This window comes from Balaenoptera musculus, chromosome 2, assembly GCF_009873245.2.
Source record: "Balaenoptera musculus isolate JJ_BM4_2016_0621 chromosome 2, mBalMus1.pri.v3, whole genome shotgun sequence".
NCBI lineage: Eukaryota > Metazoa > Chordata > Mammalia > Artiodactyla > Balaenopteridae > Balaenoptera > Balaenoptera musculus.
In genome coordinates this window covers 71,640,063-71,658,282 of record NC_045786.1, presented here as the reverse complement: position 1 = coordinate 71,658,282, position 18,220 = coordinate 71,640,063, and the positions used below count along the sequence as shown (strand labels likewise).

Genomic DNA, 18,220 nt, shown 5'->3' with positions numbered 1-18,220 from the left:
AATGGGAAGGTGGTCGCATGTTTCCTCTCTTCACAAAACAATGACTTAATACTGAGTCTGCCCCTTAAGCTGGGGTGGTGGGCTGGTTGATGGTTGCCAAGTATTATGAAAATGCAAAAAAACCTTTTAAATCATTGAATGCAGTTGCAGCCATGCTTTTAATTTTATGATAAAACTTTTTTCTCCCCTTTTGTGCTTAGGCATTTTTGGAAAGCAGAATATAGAACTCAAAATGAAGCTTACGTGTCTGTCCTTAGTTTACTGACTGTGTAGAATGGTTTTATTTATTTAAAAAAATTTTTTTTAATTTTTAAATTTATTTATTTTTGGCTGTGTTGGGTCTTTGTTGCTGCGCGTGGGCTTTCTCTAGTTGCGGCGAGCGGAGGCTACTCTTCGTTGTGGTGCATGGGCTTCTCATTGCGGTGGCTTCTCTTGTTGCAGAGCACGGGCTCTAGGCATGCGGGCTTCAGTAGTTGTGGTGCGTGGCCTCAGTAGTTGTGGCTCACGGGTTCTAGAGCACAGGCTCAGTAGTTGTGGTACACGGGCCTGAGAGAAGCCTGGTGGGAAATGCCCTGATCAAGCATGTTAGGGTGAGAGACAGTAGCTGCGGGCTTGGCGAACTGCCATGCTGGAAGGCTCCTGAGTCCAGTGTTGAGGTTGCAAAGTCTCTGAAACAGGCCAACCTCTGTGTTTAGTGACAATGAGCCAGAGACCCAGAAATTCAGGTGCTATGTCCAGATCAAGCAGCCCACTGGGGAAGAAGCAGGACTCATGACTTCACCCTAGTATTCTTCTGTATTTTAGGTACGTGTGCTCAACCTTGGCACCGTTCACATTTTGGTTGGGTGATTCTTTGTGTGGGGGCTGTCCTGTGCATTATAGGGTGTTTAGTCCCATCCCTGGCCTCTACCCACTAGAGAGTAGTAGCACCACCCCCTCCCGCTTAAATTGTGACAGCCAAAAGTGTCCCCAGATACCCCCAAATGTCCCCCTGAGGGGGTAAAATTGCTCCCTGTGGAGAACCATTGCTTTAGATTTTTGGCTGCGTTGGGTGTTCATTGCTGTGTGCGGGTTTTCTCTGGTTGAGGCGAGCAGGGGCTACTTTTCGTTGCGGTGCTGGGCTTCTCATTGCGGTGACTTCTCTTGTTGCGGAGCACGGGCTCTAGGCACACGGGCTCAGTAGTCGTGGCACACGAGCTCTAGAGCGCAGGCTCAGTAGTTGTGGTGCACGGGCTTAGTTGCTCCGCGGCATGTGGGATCTTCCCGGGCCAGGGCTCGAACTCATGTCCCCTGCATTGGCAGGCGGATTCTTAACCACTGCACCACCAGTGATGCTCCTTGGAATTCATAGATACAACTTTATGTTGGCATGGCCCCTTTCCCCTTTTGCTTTTTTTTTTTTTTCAAGTTTAATTTTATTTATTTATTTATTTATTTATGGCTGTGTTGGGTCTTTGTTTCTGTGCGAGGGCTTTCTCCAGTTGTGGCAAGTGGGGGCCACTCTTCATCGCAGTGCGTGGGCCTCTCACTATCGCGGCCTCTCTTGTTGCGGAGCACAGGCTCCAGACGCGCAGGCTCAGTAATTGTGGCTCACGGGCCTAGTTGCTCCGCGACATGTGGGATCTTCCCAGACCAGGGCTCGAACCCGTGTGCCCTGCATTGGCAGGCAGATTCTCAACCACTGCGCCACCAGGGAAGCCCCTCCCCTTTTGCTTTGAAATGTGAAATACACAGCTAAAGTGTTTTCTCCAGCTCTGACAGTGGATAACACTGGCTCCAAGGCCATTTACAGGAAAGAGGTCAGCATGGTTCTGAAATGAACTGCATTGTGTTTGGGATGACACTTTTCCCTTGAGTTGATTTGATCTGGTTTTAGTTGTAGATTTTTTTTTTTAATTTATTTTATTTTATTTATTTTATTTTTGGCTGCATTGGGTCTTCGTTGCTGTGGGCGGGCTTTTCTCTGGTTGCGGTGAACGGGGGCTACTCTTTGTTGTAGTGCGCAGACTTCTCATTGCGGTGGCTTCTCTTGTTGTGGAGCATGGGCTCTAGGTGCGCGGGCTTCAGTAGTTGTGGCACGGGGGCTCGGTAGTTGTGGCTCACGGGCTCTAGAGCACAGGCGCAGTAGCTCAGTAGTTGTGGCGCACGGGCTTCGTTGCTCCGCAACATGTGGGATCTTCCCGGACCAGGGCTCGAACCCATGTCCCCTGCATCAGCAGGCGGATTCTTAACCAGTGCGCCACCAGGGAAGCCCTTGTTTTAGATTTTGAACGCCAATGACTTGTCTACACTAAGCAGCTTGTACTTTTAATTTTAGCCAATGGGTGTCGATGGGAACAACATGTCCTGTGAGCTCGCGAGAAGTCAAAGTATGCCAAAGGCCAAGGAGGTTTTGGCAATCTGAAACCCATGAAAAATCAGCCTTCCATTTTGTGAACCTTGGGGTAAGCTAAGAAGAGAACACTCACCAACTTAAACCTGCCTGAATACAGAGCAGATGTATGGGCAGATTTTACAGTGGACCATGACCTTATGAGTTAAGGATTGGCTTTGGGTGGCTATGAATCGTTGGATGCAAAGGGGTGAAGAGCCCGAGACCGAGAGGCTGGAGACCTGGGATCTGTACTTGGGGCTGCCCAGACTCTCTTCATCAGGTCGTCAGATATTCGGGCAGCAGTTTCCTCCTCATCTGCAAGAGGAAGGGCAGAGCCATGATTCGTGCTTCCTGGGCCACTGGGAAGTGCAGGGTGGTGAACTTAACCTGGGTGTATGAAACCCCAGGATAAACCTAAGACTCTTACTGGAGCCTTAATTTTACTTGGGAATTTGGAAGACGAGGTATCTTAGCATGCACATACTGAATAAGTGGAAAATCTGTATGATGAGAATTGAAGCTAGGATATAGAACTTGAACGAAATGAACATTATCTCATGCTTGCTGGGAATGGCTTCCCAGTGTTGGTGGCCCACCCTCTTCTGTCTGGTGGAATTCTGGCAGGAGAGTTTGATAAGCCATGGGCCCAGGAATCTCCAAGGTTCCTTCTACATCTAAAATTTCTGGTTGGAATTAAAAAGATAGAACTTTGGTGTAGAATCTTGGGTAAGATTTACTAATCTAGATTCTGCTAGTAAGATTACCTCAGAAAAGGGTCTTTTTGGAATGGCATGCTCTTGCCCAAGTTTTTAGGCAAGGAGCATACTTTCCTTATTTGGTACTAATCACCAGAGAGGTCCTTGGGAAGAAAAGACAATAATAATAAAGGTTGTCTAGCCTTTAAGAAATCAGGTACTTCACATTTTCCTTCCTTCCTTTTTGGTTTAAATGGGAAAGCTTTGGCTTCCATTCTGGAGTGTGAGCCTGTAACCCAAACTGTGAAAAGGATGGGTCTGGTGCTGTTGTGGGACCCTCAGAGTTTAACACTTAAGAGTTTAGTTAATCTAAGAAATATGCCAGAGAAGATAGCGTGCTGTTTGAATTTCTTTGAAATGCCTCTACCTGAATGGTGACAAGGGAGTTGGCCTGTGGGCTCTAGGTAGAAATTAAAACTACTGACCTCCCCTCTCACAGCTGGGATTGACTTAGCTGGGTTAAGTTGGACTATTAGGTCACTCTGTTCATTCAACTTTTGTTGCTGAAATTATCTAATGTTACACAGAAGTTGTTTTTTTGTGTTGATGTTCATGACAGTACTTTAAAAATGAACGTCAAAGGCTTCAGACGGGACCCACGTCCCCATGCTGTCTGTTTTCTGGAAAGGAAAAAGACCACTGCAGGGCAGACAAGCAGGAGAACACCTATGAACAAAGCAGTTCTTGAGAAAGCTTTGGCTCCTGTAACCATTTGTCAACATTACCTTATGCGAGGCCACTTTACTATATGACGTAATAAGGATAATTTATACTGTTTTCATGAAAGCAGGAGTGGGTGGTAGTGGGTTTTTCTTTGTCTTTTCTTGGCATGTAATTGAAACAGAGCTTGGACCAAATGAGAAACATTTGTGTTAGGTGGGGAAAAGATTCCAGAGCCTTCTCAACTGGGTCAAATACTGCTTCCTTTATTTGGAGCATGTAAGCAGACTTCTCATCTGAGACCAGCATTAAGAACATTGCCATTGGGAGTTCCCTGGTGGCGCAGTGGTTAAGAATCCGCCTGCCAATGCAGGGGACACAGGTTCGAGCCCTGGTCTGGGAAGATCCCACATGCCGTGGAGCAACTAAGCCCGTGCGCCACAACTACTGAAGCCCGCATGCCTAGAAACCCGTGCTCTGCAACAAGAGAAGCCACCGCAATGAGAAGCCAGTGCACCGCAACGAAGAGTAGCCCCTGCTCGCTGCAACTAGAGAAAGCCCGCGCACGGCAACGAAGACCCAATGCAGCCAAAAATAAATTAAAAAAAAAAAAGAACATTGCCATTTCTATCTGTTCACAAGCAAATGGATTTTCTGACCTAGGGAACTGTCTGAATTCTAGACCTGCATAACACATTCAGTGAATCAGAAGAAAAAGCGTGTGGGTTGATCTGTCTCAAAAGAAATCTATGCCCTGAGAGTGAGTTTATAAATTCAGTTCCTTTAATAATGCTACTTATCGAGAAGATGTGTCCTTTATAAATAACAGTGGGCCTGTGCATTTCGAAGTGGCAGGCTTTTTTGGTAGGTCCCAGAGGAACAAACACTTGAGTTTGCTGAGGAAGTCTAGTTGTTTGGCCCTTTGGGAAATAGAGCCTAAACTTATGGCCTAATGTGATTGAGTAGTTGAGTTACTGGAGTATGCCCAAACAACCCCCAAGACCCTCGTTCAGGCTGTTTGTGTGCTTGGTTTGATTCTAGAATTGGCATCCTGAAACCCACAAGAATCCTTAACACTAAGGCATATATGGCATTTCATAGATATCCGAGTCTTGACTGTTTGCCAAGAGTCTTCACTGTTTGCATCACCTTTATCTTTGTTCCCTACCTAGCATTCTTGCGTGCCAGGAACTCGGTCGAGGGGGTGTGAAAGGTACACAGAAGGTAACCCTCTGGTTATGAGGTGTCTCACAGCGGGACAACAGCCTCTGGCATGTACGGGGAAGGAAAGACTAATTTTGATTGGGAGGCTCAGGGGGGTCATCTTGGAGGCTTGGGGACATGTGATTAGGTTTTGGGGGGAGGTAGATTGATATCGGACGAGGGGATTGGGCTTTCCTGGAAGGAATGGCTTGGGGACAGACCCCAAAGTGGGTGAGTAGAAGGCAGGATGTGTTGGGGTGAGGAGAATCTCAGACCCCAGACGCACTCTCGGCACTGGTTTGTGGCTCCAGGGCCGGGGGTGTCTCTGGGCGGCACCTGAGTCAAGGGGTCTGCGTGTGTGGGACCTCTTTCCAGGGTGAGAGATTTGAAGTGCATCCTGGAATCAGTGGAGAACTTGAAGCGCAGGAGAGAAGGGAGAAAGGTGGAAAAGCAGCTCTGCAAGCAGGGCAGGAGGGCACGAGGAAGTGGACAATGAGAGCCTTCCCGTCTAGTTCTCTCCGCTGCTGTCAGACTGATTGATGGGGAAGCCGGGCTGCTCACGTGGGCTGGGCCTCTGGGAAGACTATCGAATGTTTTTTCTTGTGTCTTTATTATAGTCCTGAGTTTTCAAACTCGAATGTGAAATGACTGAGTTATGCTGGACTCAGAGGGAACGGTCCACTCATACCCGTCCTCCTCCCCAAACTCTACTATTGTTTATCTTAGTTACCTACAAGAGGCCTCTCTAACACATCATCTTTCTCCCTCTTCCCTCAGGTTCCTTACTATTAATCTACTGGGTGCCCTGTGCAAGGTGCTAGGGGTGCCAGCAGGAGAGGGCAGCCCATGCGCTCATGGAGCTCCAGGTCAAGACAGACCAGAGATGAGATCATCTGGAACCCAATACAAAGTGCAGGGGTGGGGTCCCTGCAGAGGGAACTGCAGGAGGGCTGTGCACGGGGCGCTGGTTGGGGGCTGTGCGCTGGAGAAGACCACCCAGCTGTGGGTGGCGATGCCGGTTATGGCTGGTTCCAAAAAGAGTTCCTGCCTTCACATGTGACCTAAAGTTTCTTCCAAACAGCATAGCCTCTAAGTATGGCAGATGTTTGGGGATGTTTTTTTGGTGGTTTTTTTACTCCGTCCCAACCCTTACCCCAGCACCACTTTAAAGCAGAACACAGGCTATCTTATTGTGTTGTGGAAGTTATTCAAGGGATCCTTAATCCTTATGTGTCAAGTATTTGCCTATAGAATAAATTAATGATGCCTTGGAATTATTCTTTGGTGTTTTAAAATGCACGTAGGGGCTCCTGGGTTGAATTAAAAATTGATTTAAGAGCACTTATGTCTTGATATTTCCTCTCTCCAAGGGAACCAGAAGTACAACTCTGGTGTATTTGGGGGTGGGGGGCATCTGCAGAACTTTTTGACCTTAAAAGATACCACCTCCTTCTCTTCCTCTCCCAGCACTTAGCACAGTGCCTTGGTGTGTAGTAAATCCAGAGCACGCTCACGCTTTTCACCCGTCCCTTTTAGTCTGCATGCCACTCCTGCCTGGGCAGCAGGTGTGATAATGGCATGGGAGGCAGCAGGAGGCCCGCGAGTGTGGTCTTTTCCTGCCTGTGTTCTCCAAGGCGTGAGAGAATCGTGAGGACTTAAAGTGTAAGCCCACTCTAGGGCCCCAGAGATGCCAGCCTGTTATTGGAGGGTCCACTGTCATTCCTGGCCCAGGCCCTTGATTTAAAGGAACTAGCTGTTGGACGTAGTGACTAATGCCCCGAGGATAAGGTCTCGAGCCTCACCGAGCGCTCCAGCCCCCTCCTTGGCTGAGGAGCCCCCATCTGCAGGTTGTCTGGGTTAAACATCAAAAAGCTACCTCTGGAATCTGTTTCCTGGCTCGGCCATCCTCCCATGGGTTCCCCTAGGGTGGAAACAGTGACTCTGTGAGTGAGCACTTCAGGTTTGAGAAGGATCCCACTTAGGCACAGGCTCAGTGGGAAAGGGGCATGAGATCATTTTGTTCCCATTTTAGTTGCTGAAACCCTTTGTTTTTCTGGAATTGGCTGGCCTTTACTTTTCCTGAGCGCCGGGCGATAGTTTCCCTGTAAGCTATTGTTTTGAGTCTATCAAGAATGTTGGGCTTGCATGCATGTGTGTCCTCGTGTGCATATTTACACACACACTTTTTAACTTGCAGACTTGAGCTAGTAGGGGAGGAGCCGAAGAGACATAGCAAGAGATGAGGGACTACAGTATTTCCTTTCTTAGGCACGTGTTACTGTGAGTCCGTCCTGCACGGTGTACGGGTGCAGGCTCTCCCAAACCGGGTTAAAATGTTGTTTGATGTCCTGATGTCAATGTTTGGCGGTTGTAACTAAAAAATGATAGCTTTGTCTGCTAGTAAGATTACCTCAGAAAAGGGTCTTTTTGGAATGGCATGCTCTTGCTCAAATTATTAGGCAAGGAGCATACTTTCCTTATTTGGTCAAGATGGTATTGGTAAGTGTGTGGGAAGGGCCAGGACCTGAGATGCACCGCTCATGGCTCCATACACTGTCCACCTCTTTTTGTGGCCAGTGGATGTCTTGACCGCTCACTGAATGAGCAGAGTTCTCACAAGGAGGGTAGAGTAATGAGGCACCTGAAGGAGAAGATGTGAGGCACCCGGGCCTCTGTATCCAGCTGAGGAAGGAGGTGGCCAAACGTTCCTCTGAGTTCTGCACACGTGTCTGGGCTTCGCTTCTTTCTCAGCAGTTCAGGAAGACTTACTGAGATTGTTCACCGTAACAGAATGTGCCCCAGGAAATAGGCCTGCCAAGCATGGAAGAGGAAAGACCAATGAGTTCGCAGAAACCCAACACCAGCTTTTCCCAGAGTGACGGGCAGCGTCGGAGGTCAGTGCGGCCTCACAGGGCTCTCCCAGGGCATGGACTTTTTTTTTTTTTTGAAAACAAGATGTATTTATAGATGGTGCCCCAGGGGCCAGAGCTGGTAACTATTCCCTGGCAGGCAGGCCCCACCCTCAGACAAGCACTGGGCTCGCTGCACAGTTTCACTGCTGTCTTGAGCTGGGTCTGAGATGACAAGTCCTGGAGGTCCTTGTCACTGACCTGAATCTCTCTGTAAGGAAGATTGCTTTACTCTGTGACATACATAGAGAAGAATATGTGAAATGTATGGGAATAGTTTGAACATCTGGGAAGCGAACAGCCAGGCTAAGAAATCAACATTACGAATATCTTAAATGTCTTAGACGCTCCCCCATCGCCTCAGAGTTTGTGATAAGCATCTCAATTTTTCATTTTAACTGAGCCTTGGTACCTATGTATGCGTTCCTAAACAATGCAGATGTTTGATATCTTTTTCGTTTTGAAAAGCTGAGTACCAAGCACAAACACAGCTTTGGGAAAGGTCCCTGTTGAAACTGGCGAAGGCTCCCAGGCGCAGCCTGGGGCTCTAGAACAGTTATTAACATTGCTGGCTGCAGAGTCATACTCTCCACCATAAGAGCTACATGAAGCCAATTTTCTCGCTGGTCCTTGCCCTTGTGTATCTCTTTGTAAATGGCATTGCCACTCACGACCCTCTTCACCAAGGGCTTGTAGAAAGTTCAGAGAGAAAGATAAAAAGGGACTCCTTATATTACTTAAGCCGGGGTCCTTAACCAGAGGTACGGAGAGATTTCAGGGGACTCTGAACCCTCTGAAACTGAATCTAGTATGTTCTTCTGGGGGAGAGGGTCCATCATATTTCCAGAGGGGTTTATGGACCCTCCTTCCCTGTAAGGATAAGGAAAAATGTGGCCAATATGGTAGGTTGTGTTTTTTTGTTTATTTTTTTAAATGAATCCTGGGACTGTTAAATTCCTTGAAATGTGTGTGAGTCCGCTTGTGTGCAAGTCTGCGCTGGCTTTTTACCTGTGAGCATGCCTAACTTTGGAAAGGGAAAGTTGTGCCCTGGACTGTCCAGGGCAGAATCCTTGACCATTCTGTGGGTGGCCTAGCAGGCTTTGCATTTTCTCTGAAATCTGCATCTTTTACTCCTGACCCAGAGTAACTGAAATGCTAAAACAGGGGAAAAAAACTGGAATGGTTGCTGTAGTTTCAAAACAAATGACCTCACTGCCTAAATTCCACTTCATGCAAAAGAAACCCTAACTTTTCCCCCTTATAAATAATAATGGACCTTTGGGGAAACATATCCAAATACCCATTTAGCACGGGTGGGGGCAGATTTGTCACTGCTGAAGGAAACTCCCTAGAAACAGAATATGACTATTGTTACACCAACTTTGTAGTTACTTCCTAAGAGATGGCAATTTAAATTTATCATGACTAACATTCACTTCTTCAAAGTAGGCGAGTAATTACGCTTTGTGTAAGCTGACTTAACGGGAGGTACTTTCAGCTTGTTCCAGCAATGTAGGGGAATTTCGGAATTCTCTAGCTGAAGAGTTGAGTCTTATTCCATCTCTGCTCTTTTCATGGATGAGTTGATGGAAGACGTGCAAGGTTAGGTGTGATCTGACCAAGGTTGCATTGATTTGTCAGGGTCAGCTGGAACTAGAACCCCAGGGGAAGAGGTAACTATTTACATGATTATGGCTTAAATATATAATTAGATGACGATTCATTAAAAAAAAATAATAACCAGAAGGGTCATTTTCTAAAGACTCAGCATTTTGATCATCCATTTCATTTTAACAAAATGACCAATGACAAGTCTTAGCCCCCCTCATCTTTGAAATGTACCACTTCTTGTGGTCCCCAGGCATTTCCCTGGAGGGTTCTGGTCTCTTGGGTCTGTAAACCTGATGTATGGAAAAGGTGCTTTTGTTTTGGTTCTGTGCTGTTTATGTCTCATAAATTCAGAATTTTTAGGTCTTGAGGTTTTTCTCCACAGTTTTTATATTTTTCTTCTTGTACTCAAATGTGAACAGTCCTGAGGTTTTTTCTTTCTCTCTCTCTTTTTCTTTTGTCTTTGAAGAAAACCAGGAGTTTCAGTTTGGCTCTTCAAAGTCCTTGGGGATTAAGGAGAGAGAACTAGGGGAACGATTAAGATTTGTCTCTTCTCCTCTGTTAAGAGCCAGAATGAATAAGAATAACATTTATTTAGAACCTGAGTTTCTTGAAGGAAGGTAATTTACAGGTAAACTTAAGCTCTTTATAGACTTGATTCTGGCATTCCTTTCCTGGACTCGCCATTACACGCTGCTGATTTTGGACAAGGCCTGTCTTTTCTGAGTCTTGGCTTTTCTCATCTGTAAAGGGAGGGGTTGGGCCTGATTATCTCCAAGGGCGCTTTGCAGCCGTAAGTCTGGACTCCACACTGGGGATTTGCAGAGAGGCTGTTCTGGAGCTGCTGCTGGTGACATGGTGCTTCTCCCGACATTGTGGGCAGAGGAGTTGCCATCTGTGTCAATACACAGTGCTCTGAGACCACTGGCTCTGCGTGGCGTTTTCCTTTTCTGCTCTCTTTAGAATCTGAAGCCCGTCGGTGTCATTCAATGCTGGGACAATGTTGCTTCCCTGCTCACGTGGCCGCCTGCACTGACTCGTGTCATTTGCCTCTTTTTTTGCCAGTGCGCTGCTGCAGGGTAACATCTGGACTGGGCTCCCGGACCCTTGGAGGTTCGGCTGCCCGCAAGTTCCTGGATCGACTTGGCGAAAACAGTGAGTAATCTCCATGTTTCAACTTTGGAATCCGAGGGCTGGAGGGGTAGCGGCTAGGGAACAAAGTCTAGCTGATGGACCACCTCCCTCTGCAGACCTCCTCTGGCACGCCCACCTTCAGGAGCCTTAGAGATGGCAGCTGTGACTCCAGACACAGCCTTTCTGCCCCAACGGTCATATGGTCGGGGGCCTTCTGAATCTGCTTCCTGAGAGCTGCTTTGTTCCACCACCAGAGCCCAACTTACCAGTCTTGATTCTCTATCCCCGCTGGCTTACAGGCCGAGACTCTTTATGGTGGCAAGTGCAGGTGCTGAACTGCGCGGCTGACATCCTCTTCCCCAGGGTGTGTCTCCTCATCCATCACACCTGAGCCTCACACCGCCCCTGGTGCGAACCCCTTTTATTTTATTTTTTATTTATTTTTTTGGCTGCACCACGCGGCTTGCGGGATCTTCCCCGACCAGGGACTGAACCTGGGCCACCACAGTGAAAGCCCGGAATCCTTACCACTAGGCCACCGGGGAAGTCTGCACACCCCTTTTAGAGAGGCCTCCTCTGACCACCTCGTTATAGACTCCTTCTCCCCACCCCCAGGCGTTCTGTCTCTTTCTCTCTCAGGCCCTTGCTTGCACCTTTCTTTGCACTTAACACAGGATAGGCCTCTTCAATCACTTGGTAGACCACCCATTCATCCGTTCATTCATTCAACAAATATTGATTATCTACTATGTGCCGGTGGCTAAGGCTGGCACAGTCTGTGCTCTCATGGAACTTCCATGAAGAAAGAAAAAGACCAAGTGAAAACCTAAGTAAGTGATCCCAGTGCTGTCTGGGTAGACTGCTTTGTTCTAAATACTCTCAAGCACTGGCACCTGGGGATCTAGTTAAACTGCAGACCCTGATGGGGTAGGTCTGGGTGGGGCCTGCGAGCCTGTGCTTCTGTCAAGGTCCAGGTTGATGCCGAAGCTGCTGGTTTGTAGCTCACACTTGGAGAAGTAAGGTCTAAGGATCCCGATGCCCGTGAGACTTGTCCTCGAGTGTGACTCTTGGCGAACTGCCTGAGGTGTGTGCCTGTAGAGCCCCCAGCGACCCGGCGGGAGTTTGTCTGGTACGTCTGTCTCCCTCAGCCGTGGGAGGCTGAGTGGTTTGAAATACGAGCCCGACCAGAGAGTATGGGAGCCTGTTACCCTCCCCAGCGTCTGTGAGCTCGTACCTTGTTATTGTGTGTTGCGGTGTTGTCAATGAAATCCTCCCTTAAATACGATGCTTTTCAGATTCTTGAGGTGGAATCCTGTGAGGTCTCTGTAGTGTGCCTGTTTTGAAGTCAGCATTTCTGAAAATACTGAGGCTGTTTCTTGTTTTTAAGAGCAGACTGCCTCAGCTGGGCTAATGTGGCACTTTAAGTGGGTTGTTGAGAAGCAAGACTATATTGGAAGCAGAGAACTGACCACAGAAAGAGCAGGCAGAGCGAGGGTTCGAGGGGCTGGCAGGGGGTGCTTAGGGTACTGCTGCCAGAGGGGGCGTCTTGAGTCCAGCTGGTGAATTGGCCCCTGGGGTGTTCTCTCGAGATGCCGGTGTGGTGTTGCCGGCTCAGCACTGCTGTACTGCCGCAGTCAAGCCTTTCGGAAGTCATGTTTAGTTTTTACAAGGAGCCAGATTGATTCTCCACTAGTTAATAGTTCTAGTGGCCATTTATGGAGCACTTACGATATACTAGGTTTTGGGCAAAGCACTTGGCACATGGCCTGGTGCCTTTAACCTTCCCGATGGCTCACGAGGCAGGTAGTCACCTTTTTACAGAGGACAGGATTGAGGTCAGGGGTGACGAACTTGCCTGGGGTCACACAGCAAGTAGGCTCAGGATCCGGCCTGGTCTGTCGGCCTTTGGGCAGGGCCTTTTCTCCTCTTGCTTTTACCACCTGGATCATGACTAGAAAGGATTTTACTACTGGTGGCAAGAATGGTTTGCTGATTATTTGTGTTACTCTTCTTCCGTCTTGCCCTCATCATACCCCTGGGTATGGTGCTTCCCTGTGTGTCATCTTTAAAGTATTGCTTCTGTAGCACTTTCTTCCCTTGGGTTAGAGGAGGAGCTTGGCCAATGTGGGGCAGAAATGAACAGGGAAGAGAAGGGTACAGTTTGGAGGCCGACTTTTCGCCCCACCCTCGCTGGTTTCTCCCAGCCTCCCTGGGGACAGGTCTCTAGGGGCCCTGCAATGGCTGCCTGTGACCCCGAGAGTCAGGGCTACAACTTAGTCCTTGATGGTTCACAGCTGGAGGCAGAAGGTGAGGAGTAGTCAGGTTGATGGCATTGTTTTTGAAGACCATTTTCTGGCCACTTTATGGGATTCCTGTATCTGACCATTTCCAAATAACCTTGTTCTGCTCAGGGTTATTTTGTCTACTCTGTATCAGATACACAATTCTAGAGCTTTATGGGTTTCAAGTTTTGAATTAGCTTCCTTGATTGTAGTTTCATATATATGCTGAGTGCATGTATATACTGAGCCACTCACCAAATGCAGAATTAATTTGAATCCATATAACTAGGCTTCCGAGGCAAGGTGTGCACTCTGATTCTCACGTTTTAGGCAACGCAGGAACCGTACTATTAGGCTTGTGTTGCAAACTCTGTGTTACTAAGTCCGTGTGCATCCCTCCCCACTGGAGTGGTAGGGTGGGCCCACCCATGGAAACATGGAATTGGATCTTAAAAGCAGCACCTTTTCACTTCTTTAGGCTTTTGCATCCAGAGTTAAGGATCTGGAGCTGGTGGGAAATGGATTCACCTCCCAGATCCGTAGTGAGTAAACTTGTGCCCCTATATGTTTACCTGGGCCTCAATTTCTCATACAGGCACCAATGTCTAGTGGGTTCTGTTTTCTGGGCCTGATTCCTCAACAGTGAAAGGAAGGAGGTGACTTTTACTTGGCAGGGAGAATGGTTTTAGATATGATGTTCTTGGAGCACTGTGTACTCATCCTGGCCATTCGGTCTTCAAGGACTGGCTGAAGTGCCCCTTTCCCCCTGTGTCTGGCTGCATTCCCTCCAGTTGAGCTCTTTGCCCATGTCTGAAGCCAATTTCTTGGTCTGTAAAAATGAGCCCCTTGAGCACAGGGATTATGCTTCATCCAGCCTGTATCCCGGGGCCCAGCGCTCAGCCTTGGGCTCAATAAACATTTGTTAAATGAACCCAACAGTGTAATTTCCTTCTGCCATTGGCTTATCTAAAGCCAGTGTATCAGAAGAGCAGTGACTTAATAAGTACTGTTGATGAATCCCTGAGCAAACAGGGTGGTGCTAACAGTGGTCAAATGGGTCTCTGGTAATTACAGGCCTTCACAGGTAAACACAACGGTAGGTGTTTCCTTGCCTTTTGTGGACTTCAGAAGGCCTCCTCTCTGGGGTCTCCAAGTGTTTTCAGTAATGCGAGAGAGCAAACGGGGTGGAAGAGGTTGAATGTGTGTCTAAAAAAAGTACTTTCCTGTAACAGCTTTTGTTTGTAAAGTAAAAGTATATTTTAAAGAGATACAACGTTACAAGACTAACTTTGCAACCTGTTGATATTAAAGAAGAAAAGGAAAAGATGTATAAGAAGGGAAGAGAGTAGCTTCCCCCACAGAGTCTTTGCCAGTCAAAGTGTCCAGCCTTTTGGGCCTGTGTTTCATGCTATAGGGTTACCAGACTTGGGACTGTCTCCCCTCATTGTGAATTTTTCTTTTTAAAGTACATCTGGTACAATGTGACAAATTTTAGGATGCCAGGGGATGGAGACGCAGGCCCCTCTCCACTTCAAGTGCAGGGATAAACAGTATTCGGATACTTTGTGATTTGCCATCCTTGCTTCTTGCCTCTGCTTCAATGCAGGAGTCTGTCAATCCCTGTCATTCAAAACATCCCAGACTTAGAGCCACTATTGCTCACAGGGCACTTGGGGTTGGCAGGCACAGAAGGATTTTGCCTGCAACCTATGGCTGAGTACCCCTATCCAGCAAACCGGGATGTTCTAATCCATTGTATTACCTTGTCTGAAATTGTGGGTCCATGGTGACATCCGATCCCAACCCTTTTCCTCACTTGGGACCCTCAGAGGCATGTTTCTCTTTATTAAAAAAAGAGAAGCCTAAAAAGCAAGGTTTCTAATTAAAGGAATGACTGACTGGGGATTTGGCAGTTTTTACACCTTTTCCCTCCTCACAGACAGAGCTCTTACCTGGTTTAAGAACAGTAAAGGATACTGTTGACATCGTTTAGTTTTTGTGAGAAGGGGACAATATTTTCAAGGTGGTAGCAGGACTGTCTATAATGTACTCATGACCCTTTGTGTGTGAGAAAGCATATTTTTTAAAAACAAAATTAGTATCGTGTAATAATGTTCTGTGTAATGTATTTTAAAAACTAACATCGTGGACCATTGATCCCCTGCTAAAAAGAAATCTATCCCATATTGAAAGACCGCATATTATTTCTTTCTGTTAATTGTTACATACTTTTTACATGAAGAGTTAAGTTGTATGACCTTTCATCCTCCTGTTGCTGGCTGGGCTTCCTACCCGCCCTCTCCCCACTTTTTTTCTTTTGGGTAATATCGCAATGAGCATTTTTGTAACATTTATTTATAGACCATATGGGCACTTCTGTAGAATTTTGAGGTCAGAAGATATGCACCTTTAAAAATTCACCTTTATTTATTTATTTATTTATTTATTTATTTATTTATTTGAACCCAGGAAGCTGGCAGTTTATTTTAAACAAGTTAAGATTTGGAGTCACAAGTCCCAGTCCTGCCTCAAACAATTTGTACTTGACGTTTCTGGGCACCATATGTCTTCCAAGTAAATGAGCTTCTGAGGTAACAGAGAAGCAATAGAGAAAACCAAGCATAAAAGTTCACCTTTTAAGAAGATGATATAGTTAGGTTCCCAATGACCTAAGGGCTGTCACTAGTACAGAATGTTGTTAATCTCAAATTTTTGTCATTTTGAAAGCCAAATATATAGAAGACTCCAAAAAAATATGGCCATGGCAGGTCTGGGGAGTTCATAGGGCTTCAAACAAAGTCTAACTAGCAGGGGTTGCCAGGATGTCCTCTCTGGTTCTGGGTTTCAGCCTTCGAGGCCTCGTCTCTGGACTTACCCTGTCCTCTCCGCGGGCTCCTTTTCTCTGCATCCCTCCCATTCTTGATTATGCCCAGTGGTGCCGAGTGTTGATAGATGGCTCAGGAGCATGTGTTCAAGCACGTGGGAGAGGGAAGATGTGGGTCAGGCTGGAGGTGGCTTCTTGCTGCCCAGGCAGCTGTGGCCTCACTTCCTTCTCCAGTTCCCCACCTCTGTTCCTGCTCAGAGGGAAGCTCCTTGGCGCTCTTACTGTCGACGGCCATGCCGGGCTGTCTGCAGCCGGGGTCTCCCAGGCACCCAGAATTGCTCTGTGACATTTCAGGGGCACATTTCTCCAACGCAGCCATGGTTCCTCTTTGTCATTCAGCAGGCATCTGTGGCAGATCTTGTATTTAACAGGAGTGGATGATGACAGGATGATAAAAGGCTGATAAAATTCCCTGTAGGTGAGCTTTGCTGGTCTTCCCACCCTAGAACAGGCTTCTTCCTTTTGTATAGCAGCCGGCACCCTGTCTAGCTGATTCCTGCCCCCTGATGCTTAGGACAGACTCCCTTTTGGGCCAGAACCATTTCCAGTACAAGTCCCTGGTACCTAAAGGCTCTTTGCTTTAGAGGTGATGCTCTCTACCTCTGGATAGCTCTCCTGGGCAGCCCACCTGGTGGGCTTCAGTTTTGAGTAGATGCAACGAAGATCATCAAAAGGAATGACAGCTCTTTTCTCCTGGGTCTGTCTTGGTTGGCTTTGACCTCTTGCCCCTGGAACTGCACTTGCACGGGGCACACACACTCTCCAGCTGTTGATAGAAGGAAGAAGTGGAAGCTCCAAATAGTCTCTGCTCAAAAACCTACCATCTTAACAGCCACGAGCCTCGGCACGGGCCTTACTAGTGAGACTGAATCATAGTTAGGACAGTAGCTGTTTTCCCCAGATGTTTTTTTCAATGGAAATATTTCAGTGGTAAACAAAATACCCTCACACGTCCTCCTGAGAGCAGAGGCAGTCAGTTAAGTAGCTCCCATGATGTAGCTGGAGCGCATCACTGCACCCATGGATTACACTTGGCGGCGGTGTGTCCTTCGGCCAGCTGCATGGCTCCCAGGAGATGGAAGGGGCAGTTGCGTGGGGAAGATGTTAGGGAGGAGGGCAGGGGGGTGATACTTGTGCAGCAGCTGAATTTCCAGGGCTGGGTTTGGGCTTTGCTGCCTTGAGGTCACAATCCACCTGCTGCTGCTTGGACCTGCAGTGGTGAGCATGACTCAGAAATCTGGAAGGGGGCCGTGGTGATCTCACTGCTGGATCCGAGGCAGCGCGAAAGCCCTCCGGGGTGGGCGTGGTTGCTGGAGGAGCCTTCACTGATGAAGTGGATGTGATGTAGATGCTGGTATTCTGGATCACTGGGGTTTGCCAATTACTTAGTAACTTGGGAGACATTTTTATTACTAAAAAAAGAAAGAGCTGTGGTGGCAAAGTACTGTCCAAAACAAGGGCGGATGATACTAAATGAGTTCAGTCTGACGTGGAGGTCGTTGGTTTTGTGAATTACTTACCTTTAGAGATCTCATGGTCCAGGGCCAAGCTTTTTCCAGGGGTGCCCCAGGGGCTTCTAGGAGTTTAAGAGGTGGACCGTAGGCTCCACTGATCCCACTTCTCAGAAAGGATGAAAACCCACTCATTTCCAGATGAGGGAAATAAGGTCTGAATTAGTTTTCTATTGCCACTGACACAAATGACCGCAAACACAGTGACTTAAAATACCATAAATCTGTTTTATCTTATGATTCTGTAGATGAGAAGCCTGATATGAGTCTCAGGGAACTAGAATCAAGGGCTGTGTTCCTTCTGGGGGCTCTGGAGGAGAATCCATCTCTTTGCCTTTTCCAGGTTCTAGAGGCCACCGGCTTTCCTTGGTTGGTTTCCTCCATCTTCAAATCCAGCTACATTGTCATCTCCCTCTGACCACAGCTGGGAAAGGTTCTCTGCTTTTAAGGACCTTTTTTTTTTTTTCCATTGGACCCACCTGGATAATCCAGGCAAACTCTCCATCTCGAGATCCTTAAATTAATCCCACATGCAAAGTCCATTTTACCATGTAATGTAGCATATGCATAGGTTCTGGAGATGAGGACATAGACAACTTTGGGTACCATTATTCTATCTACACGCAGGTCAGACGAGTGTGGTAATTTATCAGGTTTGCGTGGAGGTTAGTGGCACAAGTCAGCCCAAGGATCCAGGTTTCCTGACTGCTCAGGGCCCAAGTCTTTTCCTTCCCACCGTTTGCCACATTGCATTATGCCTGGCAGAGGTTGAGTGGTCTCTGTCACAGGCTGTACTCTTCACTGCAGGCAGTCTGTCCCTGGATAAGAGGCGGTGGGCATGAGGAGAACAGAAGGAGCCACCGTTTCCTATGGGGAAACGGGGCAGCCGCATGGGAGCAA

At 47.5% G+C, this 18,220-nt stretch overlaps 1 protein-coding gene across 8 annotated transcripts in view; it reads left to right on the top strand.

Annotated features, from left to right (window-relative positions):
• Positions 1-18,220, top strand: part of TLN2 (talin 2) — a 450,559-nt gene that overhangs the window by 74,589 nt on the left and 357,750 nt on the right. For 7 of the 8 annotated variants that reach the window (XM_036843237.1, XM_036843236.1, XM_036843229.1 and 4 more), the window contains exon 2: positions 10,575-10,664. The gene's annotated coding sequence lies outside the window, so the exon portion shown is untranslated. Of the gene's footprint in view, positions 1-10,574; positions 10,665-13,449; positions 13,468-18,220 lie in introns of those variants that run through there. The other variant, XM_036843235.1, reaches the window with a different exon arrangement.